Consider the following 10,666-nt stretch of genomic DNA (forward strand, 5'->3'; position numbering starts at 1 on the left):
GAAAAACACCAAATTTACACCAAAATTTGAGTCCAAACACCTTCTGCAACTTCTTTTTCCTTATTTGACCTCCCATGGAGAGTCCAACCTCATATGTGGAGTCACCGGAGCACCAGAATCACAAGATCCCCAACATATAAAGACAACTGAATGAACAGTGAGAGATAAACATCCACATACAAATCAATTTATGGTAGGATGAACACCCACACACTAACTCAAATTGATTTACGGAAACAAAAACAAACATGATTTTAGTTTTTTATTCGAATTTAGGATTCTGATTCTTAAGTTACCATTGAGAATAAAGATCCCAAATGATTTCCATTGAGTTTATATTGAGGAAGAAGAACCAGAATGTGCTGGTTGTGACCGGACAACCGAGATGGGAGGAAGTGGAGTTATAAGTACCAGAATCTGAAGATGTGTTCATCCAAGAATCAAATGAGTGCTTGTTCATAATGAAATCGAAGGCAGATCCTAACCGGATGAATTTGAATAGCCCTAGAAATCGTAAGTGGTTCCTGATGAAATTGATGGAGGAGATCGGTCAACCTTCTTCTCCACCACGACACCATAAAATACCCTAAATGGGAGCATCAAATTAAATGTCCAAAAAATCCAACTGTAAGCGTCACCATGTATCGTAATTTGGTTTCTAGTTTCGATTTGGGTAAACCACAGAGCCATTAGCAGCTGACCGCAACGTTTGTAGATGGGTGTTGGAGCTTGGCACCAACGCGTCCATGGCCATGGTTACTGACGCACTGGCGGATCCGATGGCAAGGTTTGAGGTCTGGTTTTCTCGCCATGGAACCAGGTCGTCGGCGTAGAACTCCATTTGGGATTTGCCGTAGGGAAGGAAGGTGGCTTGGTTGACTATTTCCTCAAGAGAGGGAAACAAAGGAGGGGGAAGCAGGCGTCAAAGAGAGAGAGAGAGAGAGAGAGAGAGAGAGAGAGAGAGAGAGAGAGAGAGAGAGAGAGAGAGAGAGAGAGAGACCCCTTTGTAAATAAGAGAAAAACTTCATAAATGGTCCCTGTGGTGTGAAATGACGAAAATGCCCTTCAGTTAACGGATAAAACTTAACGGAGTTAGCAATAAGGACCATCTGTCAAAAGTTTTGAAAGCATATGGACCATTTATGAGATTTTTAAACCACGGGGACTAAACTTCAGATTCTGGGAAAACATAGGGACCATTTATGATGTTTTTTCTTTTATAAAAAACAACACTAGCAAGAAGCTAGCGAGAAAAAACAATTACAAAGCGTCTTATATAAGAGGATTTTTCATCATTGAATCTAAGGAATTTTAAATCTACTACTCCTATTAGAAATCCAATTACAAGCATGAATAATTAAAAATATGACTCGTATGCATTTTGAACGTTTGAAACAAAACACTGTTCCGATATTGACAATACACCCAAATAATCGTGATACAAATAACCTCTACCACATTCTTCTTTTTCTTCTTTATTCTCAAGAAATCGATCCGAATAAATAACTCTAACACATCATTAAACAACGGGAATGGAAGATCCAGCCACTTAAAAACCTTACACCAAATTTGATTAGCTATTTCACACTTCATAAACACTACAATCTTCACTATGAATAGAGCACATAGGGCATAACATAGAATGAATATCAATGCCTCTTTTCACCAAATTATCTCTAGTCGGAATCCTATCACGAAGGACACGCCAAAGAAGCACATTAAGCTTTATAGGAACCAATCTACACCATGTGGTTTGGACAATATCTTCCTACAAAATAATATAGTCAATATGTTTTATGGTGTTGCTAACTTCAAAACTCCCATCCGTGCCAATAATCCATTCCCATTTATCTAAACAATCCCTAAAATTCACTTGATTCAATAATTCCATAAGATCTGCCAATTGAGAAATCGTACCTCCTCTTTCACGAAAAGGATGATGCCAAGAAAAAGTCCATCTCCACCCTACCCACTTATCTGCAACACAACATTCCTTATTTAAATCCTAGGCATAAATCCTAGGAAACATCATCGCCAACGCATCTTCCCCCAACCGTACATCATTCCAAAACTTTATGGTACCCCCATTACCAATATATTTTCCAAGGAAAGAAAATGGAATAGCATGCATATCATTCACTTTATTAAATAAACGAACCATAGAAGCCGACACTCCACCACTTTTCGGTTTAGTAGAGTTTGAGCCCATCACGCCATGCACTCCATGAATACTTTGGATCACTCTCACCCAAATAGCATCAGGTTCATTAAAAAACGTCATCTCCACTTTATGAGAAGAGCAATGTTAAAAGCTTTTAAACTACTAATACCCAACCCTCCTTTATCTTTTTCGTTTAACATCAGTCTCCATTTAACCCAATATATTCTTCTTTTTGATTCATTCATCCCCAAAAGAAACGACACCTCAAATTCTCTAAAGCATCCAACACCGACTCCAGCATTTTAAATAAGGACATATAGAAAATACCAAAACTATTAAGCACAGATTTAAGCAGAGTTAACCTACTGCCCAAAGAAAAAATATATTTTGAATTGCTAAATTTCTTTGTCGCATGAAACCATGTGGTCATCTAGCTAAATCACATGTAAATCTATGGATTCAGTTAATGTTAGACCAATCAAATTGAAATAGAAGGTGAAAAGATGCACTGTGAATCTCTTTGAATTGAAAAACTAATTGTTTTAAAAACTATAACCATAGATTTTAATTATGACATAACATTACTATGCATGTTGGACTTTTTTGCAGAGTTGCAACTTGCACGGCCTTTACTGCAAATAAACCAAAAATTATAAATGCAAATAATACGAAGGTGTAAACACATGTTAGTTATTCATATTTTCCCATTTTGTCACTTACTTGATTTTAACTGTTCATTCAAACAAAGCCAAAATTTTATTTTGAACAAGAATGAAACCAACCACATGTATTTTTTTCGTTGATTTGACGATAGAACACTTTTATATATATATATATATATATATATATATATATATATATATATATATATATATATATATATATATATATATATATATATATATATATTCAAATACAGATGATCATTAGTAAATTCTTATGATAATTGTTAGGGGAAAAAAAGAAGATTAACATGCTAAAACTTTGACACTAGACCTCATTAATTCTTATATTTTACATGGTTATAAACCTTTTCTAATTGCATTGTGTTTTAGAGAATTCACAATGAAGAATTTAATAAAAGAGTTGAATGGTCCTTTTATAAGTTCAATAGCTAAAACTTTATCATCGTGAGATGTTATATTCACATTTAATGGATTTAGAGTTTAATGATCCAGAAAAAAAAACACTTTTCTAACTTTTAAATACATATTTAAATATGTTCGATCGAACTTTGTCTGAGTTCAATAAATTATAAAAAAACTTGATAGTGTTGGTACAGGCCTTTAAAACACACACACAACACACACTACTCACATATGATGTGAACGAAAACTTGTTCTTTATATTCAATAAACAAAGTTACAACTAATGCAAGGAAAACTAATGATATATATACTACTTTAACTATGCTATCTAATCTAGTTAATAGATCATAATCACGTAAACTTACTCCTAAAGTAAAGCTAGATATGGGATAAAACCCCCATGAATCGGTCTTACTTTTGAACAAGTAAACAATTCTTATTTTCCATGTTTATTATTTGTGGATATCCTCCATTTTGTTACCAATACTCTAAGCTACAGGATCATGACCCATTGACCCATAAACAAAACTATTGAACCGTGATCCAATGACCTGTACCTGTGACCCGATAAATAAATGATTAACCCAACAATCACCCCCTTAATCGTTTATTCACACTTTTCACTCACAGCAGCATTTAACCACTTTCTTTTCGAACCAACTCGATTCTTGACTTTTCCCGGACACCCGACCTCCACCTTGGTCACGTCCAAAGTTATCACTAAATCCCGAATTTTCCCGGACACTCAACCAACACCTCGGTCACGTCCAAAGTCCTCCATACCCGGATGTTGTTTGTCACCAGAATCCGTTTTTCTCCTAACACTTTTGTGAAACGAGAGCCGTCTTCCACCGATCAAGAAAACAAAGCAACCCGCTTTTCCCGTCTTCCTTCACCTGCAAAAACGAAACAAACCCAAAGCCACCTGCTTTGACGGATCTTTTCTTTTCGTTTTCTCCCGTAACTTCGGTAACCCTCTCCATTTTCCGGTGACATATCCACAACCTGCCGCTAGAATCATCACCTTGTCTTGTTTGTGATAGCCCCAACCTTTTCCGATCTAACCCGTTCCTATCGAGAGTCCTCTTCCACCGGTCAAGAAAACAAAGCTCCTGCTTCTTCTGTTTTCTTTTACCTGCTGTGAGCAAGCCAAATCAAAACCCACATGTTCTGATTTCTTTCCGCTTCTTTCTGCTTCTGGTTAGGCTCTCTTTAATCGGGAAAATTTCTGATCAAGGATAGAGACTGCATCTTTGCGGTCTTGACTTTATTCGCGCCTCTACTATGAAAGCATCCTCAACAGCCATCTGTTGCCATCTCCGGGATCGAACCTCCACCATAAACTACAGCCACCTGCTACACACGACGACCATTTTTCTGCCATCTATATTAACTAGAATGTCCGGCCGAGAAACCGTTGCCAAACACCCTGATTCCGCTGTGATGACAGCCTTGCACCCCAAGGCTCCTCCCCTTCGAAAGCCGACTCTCAAACCGGCCCTCTTTTTAAACCGCTCTGATACCAATTGTTGGTACAGGCCCTTTAAAACACACACACACAACACACACTACTCACATATGATGTGAACGAAAACTTGTTCTTTATATTCAATAAACAAAGTTACAACTAATGCAAGGAAAGCTACTACTATATATACTACTCTAACTATGCTATCTAATCTAGTTAATAGATCATAATCACGTAAACTTACTCCTAAAGTAAAGCTAGATATGGGATAAAACCCCCATGAATCGGTCTTACTTTTGAACAAGTAAACAATTCTTATTTTCCATGTTTATTATTTGTGGATATCCTCCATTTTGTTACCAATACTCTAAGCTACAGGATCATGACCCATTGACCCATAAACAAAACTATTGAACCGTGATCCAATGACCCGTACCTGTGACCCGATAAATAAATGATTAACCCAACAATCACCCCTTTAATCGTTTATTCACACTTTTCACTCACAGCAGCATTTAACCACTTTCTTTTCGAACCAACTCGATTCTTGACTTTTCCCGGACACCCGACCTCCACCTTGGTCACGTCCAAAGTTATCACTAAATCCCGACTTTTCCCGGACACTCAACCAACACCTCGGTCACGTCCAAAGTCCTCCATACCCGGATGTTGTTTGTCACCAGAATCCGTTTTTCTCCTAACACTTTTGTGAAACGAGAGCCGTCTTCCACCGATCAAGAAAACAAAGCAACCCGCTTTTCCCGTCTTCCTTCACCTGCAAAAACGAAACAAACCCAAAGCCACCTGCTTTGACGGATCTTTTCTTTTCGTTTTCTCCCGTAACCTCGGTAACCCTCTCCATTTTCAGGTGACATATCCACAACCTGCCGCCAGAATCATCACCTTGTCTTGTTTGTGATAGCCCCAACCTTTTCCGATCTAACCCGTTCCTATCGAGAGTCCTCTTCCACCGGTCAAGAAAACAAAGTTCCTGCTTCTTCTGTTTTCTTTTACCTGCTATGAGCAAGCCAAATCAAAACCCACATGTTCTGATTTCTTTCCGCTTCTTTCTGCTTCTGGTTAGGCTCTCTTTAATCGGGAAAATTTCTGATCAAGGATAGAGACTGCATCTTTGCGGTCTTGACTTTATTCGCGCCTCTACTATGAAAGCATCCTCAACAGCCATCTGTTGCCATCTCCGGGATCGAACCTCCACCATAAACTACAGCCACCTGCTACACACGACGACCATTTTTCTGCCATCTATATTAACTAGAATGTCCGGCCGAGAAACCGTTGCCAAACACCCTGATTCCGCTGTGATGACAGCCTTGCACCCCAAGGCTCCTCCCCTTCGAAAGCCGACTCTCAAACCGGCCCTCTTTTTAAACCGCTCTGATACCAATTGTTGGTACAGGCCCTTTAAAACACACACACAACACACACTACTCACATATGATGTGAACGAAAACTTGTTCTTTATATTCAATAAACAAAGTTACAACTAATGCAAGGAAAGCTACTACTATATATACTACTCTAACTATGCTATCTAATCTAGTTAATAGATCACAATCACGTAAACTTACTCCTAAAGTAAAGCTAGATATGGGATAAAACCCCCATGAATCGGTCTTACTTTTGAACAAGTAAACAATTCTTATTTTCCATGTTTATTATTTGTGGATATCCTCCATTTTGTTACCAATACTCTAAGCTACAGGATCATGACCCATTGACCCATAAACAAAACTATTGAACCGTGATCCAATGACCCGTACCTGTGACCCGATAAATAAATGATTAACCCAACAATCACCCCCTTAATCGTTTATTCACACTTTTCACTCACAGCAGCATTTAACCACTTTCTTTTCGAACCAACTCGATTCTTGACTTTTCCCGGACACCCGACCTCCACCTTGGTCACGTCCAAAGTTATCACTAAATCCCGACTTTTCCCGGACACTCAACCAACACCTCGGTCACGTCCAAAGTCCTCCATACCCGGATGTTGTTTGTCACCAGAATCCGTTTTTCTCCTAACACTTTTGTGAAACGAGAGCCGTCTTCCACCGATCAAGAAAACAAAGCAACCCGCTTTTCCCGTCTTCCTTCACCTGCAAAAACGAAACAAACCCAAAGCCACTTGCTTTGACGGATCTTTTCTTTTCGTTTTCTCCCGTAACTTCGGTAACCCTCTCCATTTTCCGGTGACATATCCACAACCTGCCGCCAGAATCATCACCTTGTCTTGTTTGTGATAGCCCCAACCTTTTCCGATCTAACCCGTTCCTATCGAGAGTCCTCTTCCACCGGTCAAGAAAACAAAGCTCCTGCTTCTTCTGTTTTCTTTTACCTGCTATGAGCAAGCCAAATCAAAACCCACATGTTCTGATTTCTTTCCGCTTCTTTCTGCTTCTGGTTAGGCTCTCTTTAATCGGGAAAATTTCTGATCAAGGATAGAGACTGCATCTTTGCGGTCTTGACTTTATTTGCGCCTCTACTATGAAAGCATCCTCAACAGCCATCTGTTGCCATCTCCGGGATCGAACCTCCACCATAAACTACAGCCACCTGCTACACACGACGACCATTTTTCTGCCATCTATATTAACTAGAATGTCCGACCGAGAAACCGTTGCCAAACACCCTGATTCCGCTGTGATGACAGCCTTGCACCCCAAGGCTCCTCCCCTTCGAAAGCCGACTCTCAAACCGGCCCTCTTTTTAAACCGCTCTGATACCAATTGTTGGTACAGGCCCTTTAAAACACACACACAACACACACTACTCACATATGATGTGAACGAAAACTTGTTCTTTATATTCAATAAACAAAGTTACAACTAATGCAAGGAAAGCTACTACTATATATACTACTCTAACTATGCTATCTAATCTAGTTAATAGATCATAATCACGTAAACTTACTCCTAAAGTAAAGCTAGATATGGGATAAAACCCCCATGAATCGGTCTTACTTTTGAACAAGTAAACAATTCTTATTTTCCATGTTTATTATTTGTGGATATCCTCCATTTTGTTACCAATACTCTAAGCTACAGGATCATGACCCATTGACCCATAAACAAAACTATTGAACCGTGATCCAATGACCCGTACCTGTGACCCGATAAATAAATGATTAACCCAACAATCACCCCCTTAATCGTTTATTCACACTTTTCACTCACAGCAGCATTTAACCACTTTCTTTTCGAACCAACTCGATTCTTGACTTTTCCCGGACACCCGACCTCCACCTTGGTCACGTCCAAAGTTATCACTAAATCCCGACTTTTCCCGGACACTCAACCAACACCTCGGTCACGTCCAAAGTCCTCCATACCCGGATGTTGTTTGTCACCAGAATCCGTTTTTCTCCTGACACTTTTGTGAAACGAGAGCCGTCTTCCACCGATCAAGAAAACAAAGCAACCCGCTTTTCCCGTCTTCCTTCACCTGCAAAAACGAAACAAACCCAAAGCCACCTGCTTTGACGGATCTTTTCTTTTCGTTTTCTCCCGTAACTTCGGTAACCCTCTCCATTTTCCGGTGACATATCCACAACCTGCCGCCAGAATCATCACCTTGTCTTGTTTGTGATAGCCCCAACCTTTTCCGATCTAACCCGTTCCTATCGAGAGTCCTCTTCCACCGGTCAAGAAAACAAAGCTCCTGCTTCTTCTGTTTTCTTTTACCTGCTGTGAGCAAGCCAAATCAAAACCCACATGTTCTGATTTCTTTCCGCTTCTTTCTGCTTCTGGTTAGGCTCTCTTTAATCGGGAAAATTTCTGATCAAGGATAGAGACTGCATCTTTGCGGTCTTGACTTTATTCGCGCCTCTACTATGAAAGCATCCTCAACAGCCATCTGTTGCCATCTCCGGGATCGAACCTCCACCATAAACTACAGCCACCTGCTACACACGACGACCATTTTTTTGCCATCTATATTAACTAGAATGTCCGGCTGAGAAACCGTTGCCAAACACCCTGATTCCGCTGTGATGACAGCCTTGCACCCCAAGGCTCCTCCCCTTCGAAAGCCGACTCTCAAACCGGCCCTCTTTTTAAACCGCTCTGATACCAATTGTTGGTACAGGCCCTTTAAAACACACACACACAACACACACTACTCACATATGATGTGAACGAAAAATTGTTCTTTATATTCAATAAACAAAGTTACAATTAATGCAAGGAAAGCTACTACTATATATACTACTCTAACTATGCTATCTAATCTAGTTAATAGATCATAATCACGTAAACTTACTCCTAAAGTAAAGCTAGATATGGGATAAAACCCCCATGAATCGGTCTTACTTTTGAACAAGTAAACAATTCTTATTTTCCATGTTTATTATTTGTGGATATCCTCCATTTTGTTACCAATACTCTAAGCTACAGGATCATGACCCATTGACCCATAAACAAAACTATTGAACCGTGATCCAATGACCCGTACCTGTGACCCGATAAATAAATGATTAACCCAACAATCACCCTCTTAATCGTTTATTCACACTTTTCACTCACAGCAGCATTTAACCACTTTCTTTTCGAACCAACTCGATTCTTGACTTTTCCCGGACACCCGACCTCCACCTTGGTCACGTCCAAAGTTATCACTAAATCCCGACTTTTCCCGGACACTCAACCAACACCTCGGTCACGTCCAAAGTCCTCCATACCCGGATGTTGTTTGTCACCAGAATCCGTTTTTCTCCTAACACTTTTGTGAAACGAGAGCCGTCTTCCACCGATCAAGAAAACAAAGCAACCCGCTTTTCCCGTCTTCCTTCACCTGCAAAAACGAAACAAACCCAAAGCCACCTGCTTTGACGGATCTTTTCTTTTCGTTTTCTCCCGTAACTTCGGTAACCCTCTCCATTTTCCGGTGACATATCCACAACCTGCCGACAGAATCATCACCTTGTCTTTTTTGTGATAGCCCCAACCTTTTCCGATCTAACCCGTTCCTATCGAGAGTCCTCTTCCACCGGTCAAGAAAACAAAGCTCCTGCTTCTTCTGTTTTCTTTTACCTGCTGTGAGCAAGCCAAATCAAAACCCACATGTTCTGATTTCTTTCCGCTTCTTTCTGCTTCTGGTTAGGCTCTCTTTAATCGGGAAAATTTCTGATCAAGGATAGAGACTGCATCTTTGCAGTCTTGACTTTATTCGCGCCTCTACTATGAAAGCATCCTCAACAGCCATCTGTTGCCATCTCCGGGATCGAACCTCCACCATAAACTACAGCCACCTGCTACACACGACGACCATTTTTCTGCCATCTATATTAACTAGAATGTCCGGCCGAGAAACCGTTGCCAAACACCCTGATTCCGCTGTGATGACAGCCTTGCACCCCAAGGCTCCTCCCCTTCGAAAGCCGACTCTCAAACCGGCCCTCTTTTTAAACCGCTCTGATACCAATTGTTGGTACAGGCCCTTTAAAACACACACACAACACACACTACTCACATATGATGTGAACGAAAACTTGTTCTTTATATTCAATAAACAAAGTTACAACTAATGCAAGGAAAGCTACTACTATATATACTACTCTAACTATGCTATCTAATCTAGTTAATAGATCATAATCACGTAAACTTACTCCTAAAGTAAAGCTAGATATGGGATAAAACCCCCATGAATCGGTCTTACTTTTGAACAAGTAAACAATTCTTATTTTCCATGTTTATTATTTGTGGATATCCTCCATTTTGTTACCAATACTCTAAGCTACAGGATCATGACCCATTGACCCATAAACAAAACTATTGAACCGTGATCCAATGACCCGTACCTGTGACCCGATAAATAAATGATTAACCCAACAATCACCCTCTTAATCGTTTATTCACACTTTTCACTCACAGCAGCATTTAACCACTTTCTTTTCGAACCAACTCGATTCTTGACTTTTCCCGGACACCC

The sequence above is a fragment of the Lactuca sativa genome, chromosome 5 (assembly GCF_002870075.4).
Source record: "Lactuca sativa cultivar Salinas chromosome 5, Lsat_Salinas_v11, whole genome shotgun sequence".
Classification (NCBI taxonomy): Eukaryota; Viridiplantae; Streptophyta; class Magnoliopsida; order Asterales; family Asteraceae; genus Lactuca; species Lactuca sativa.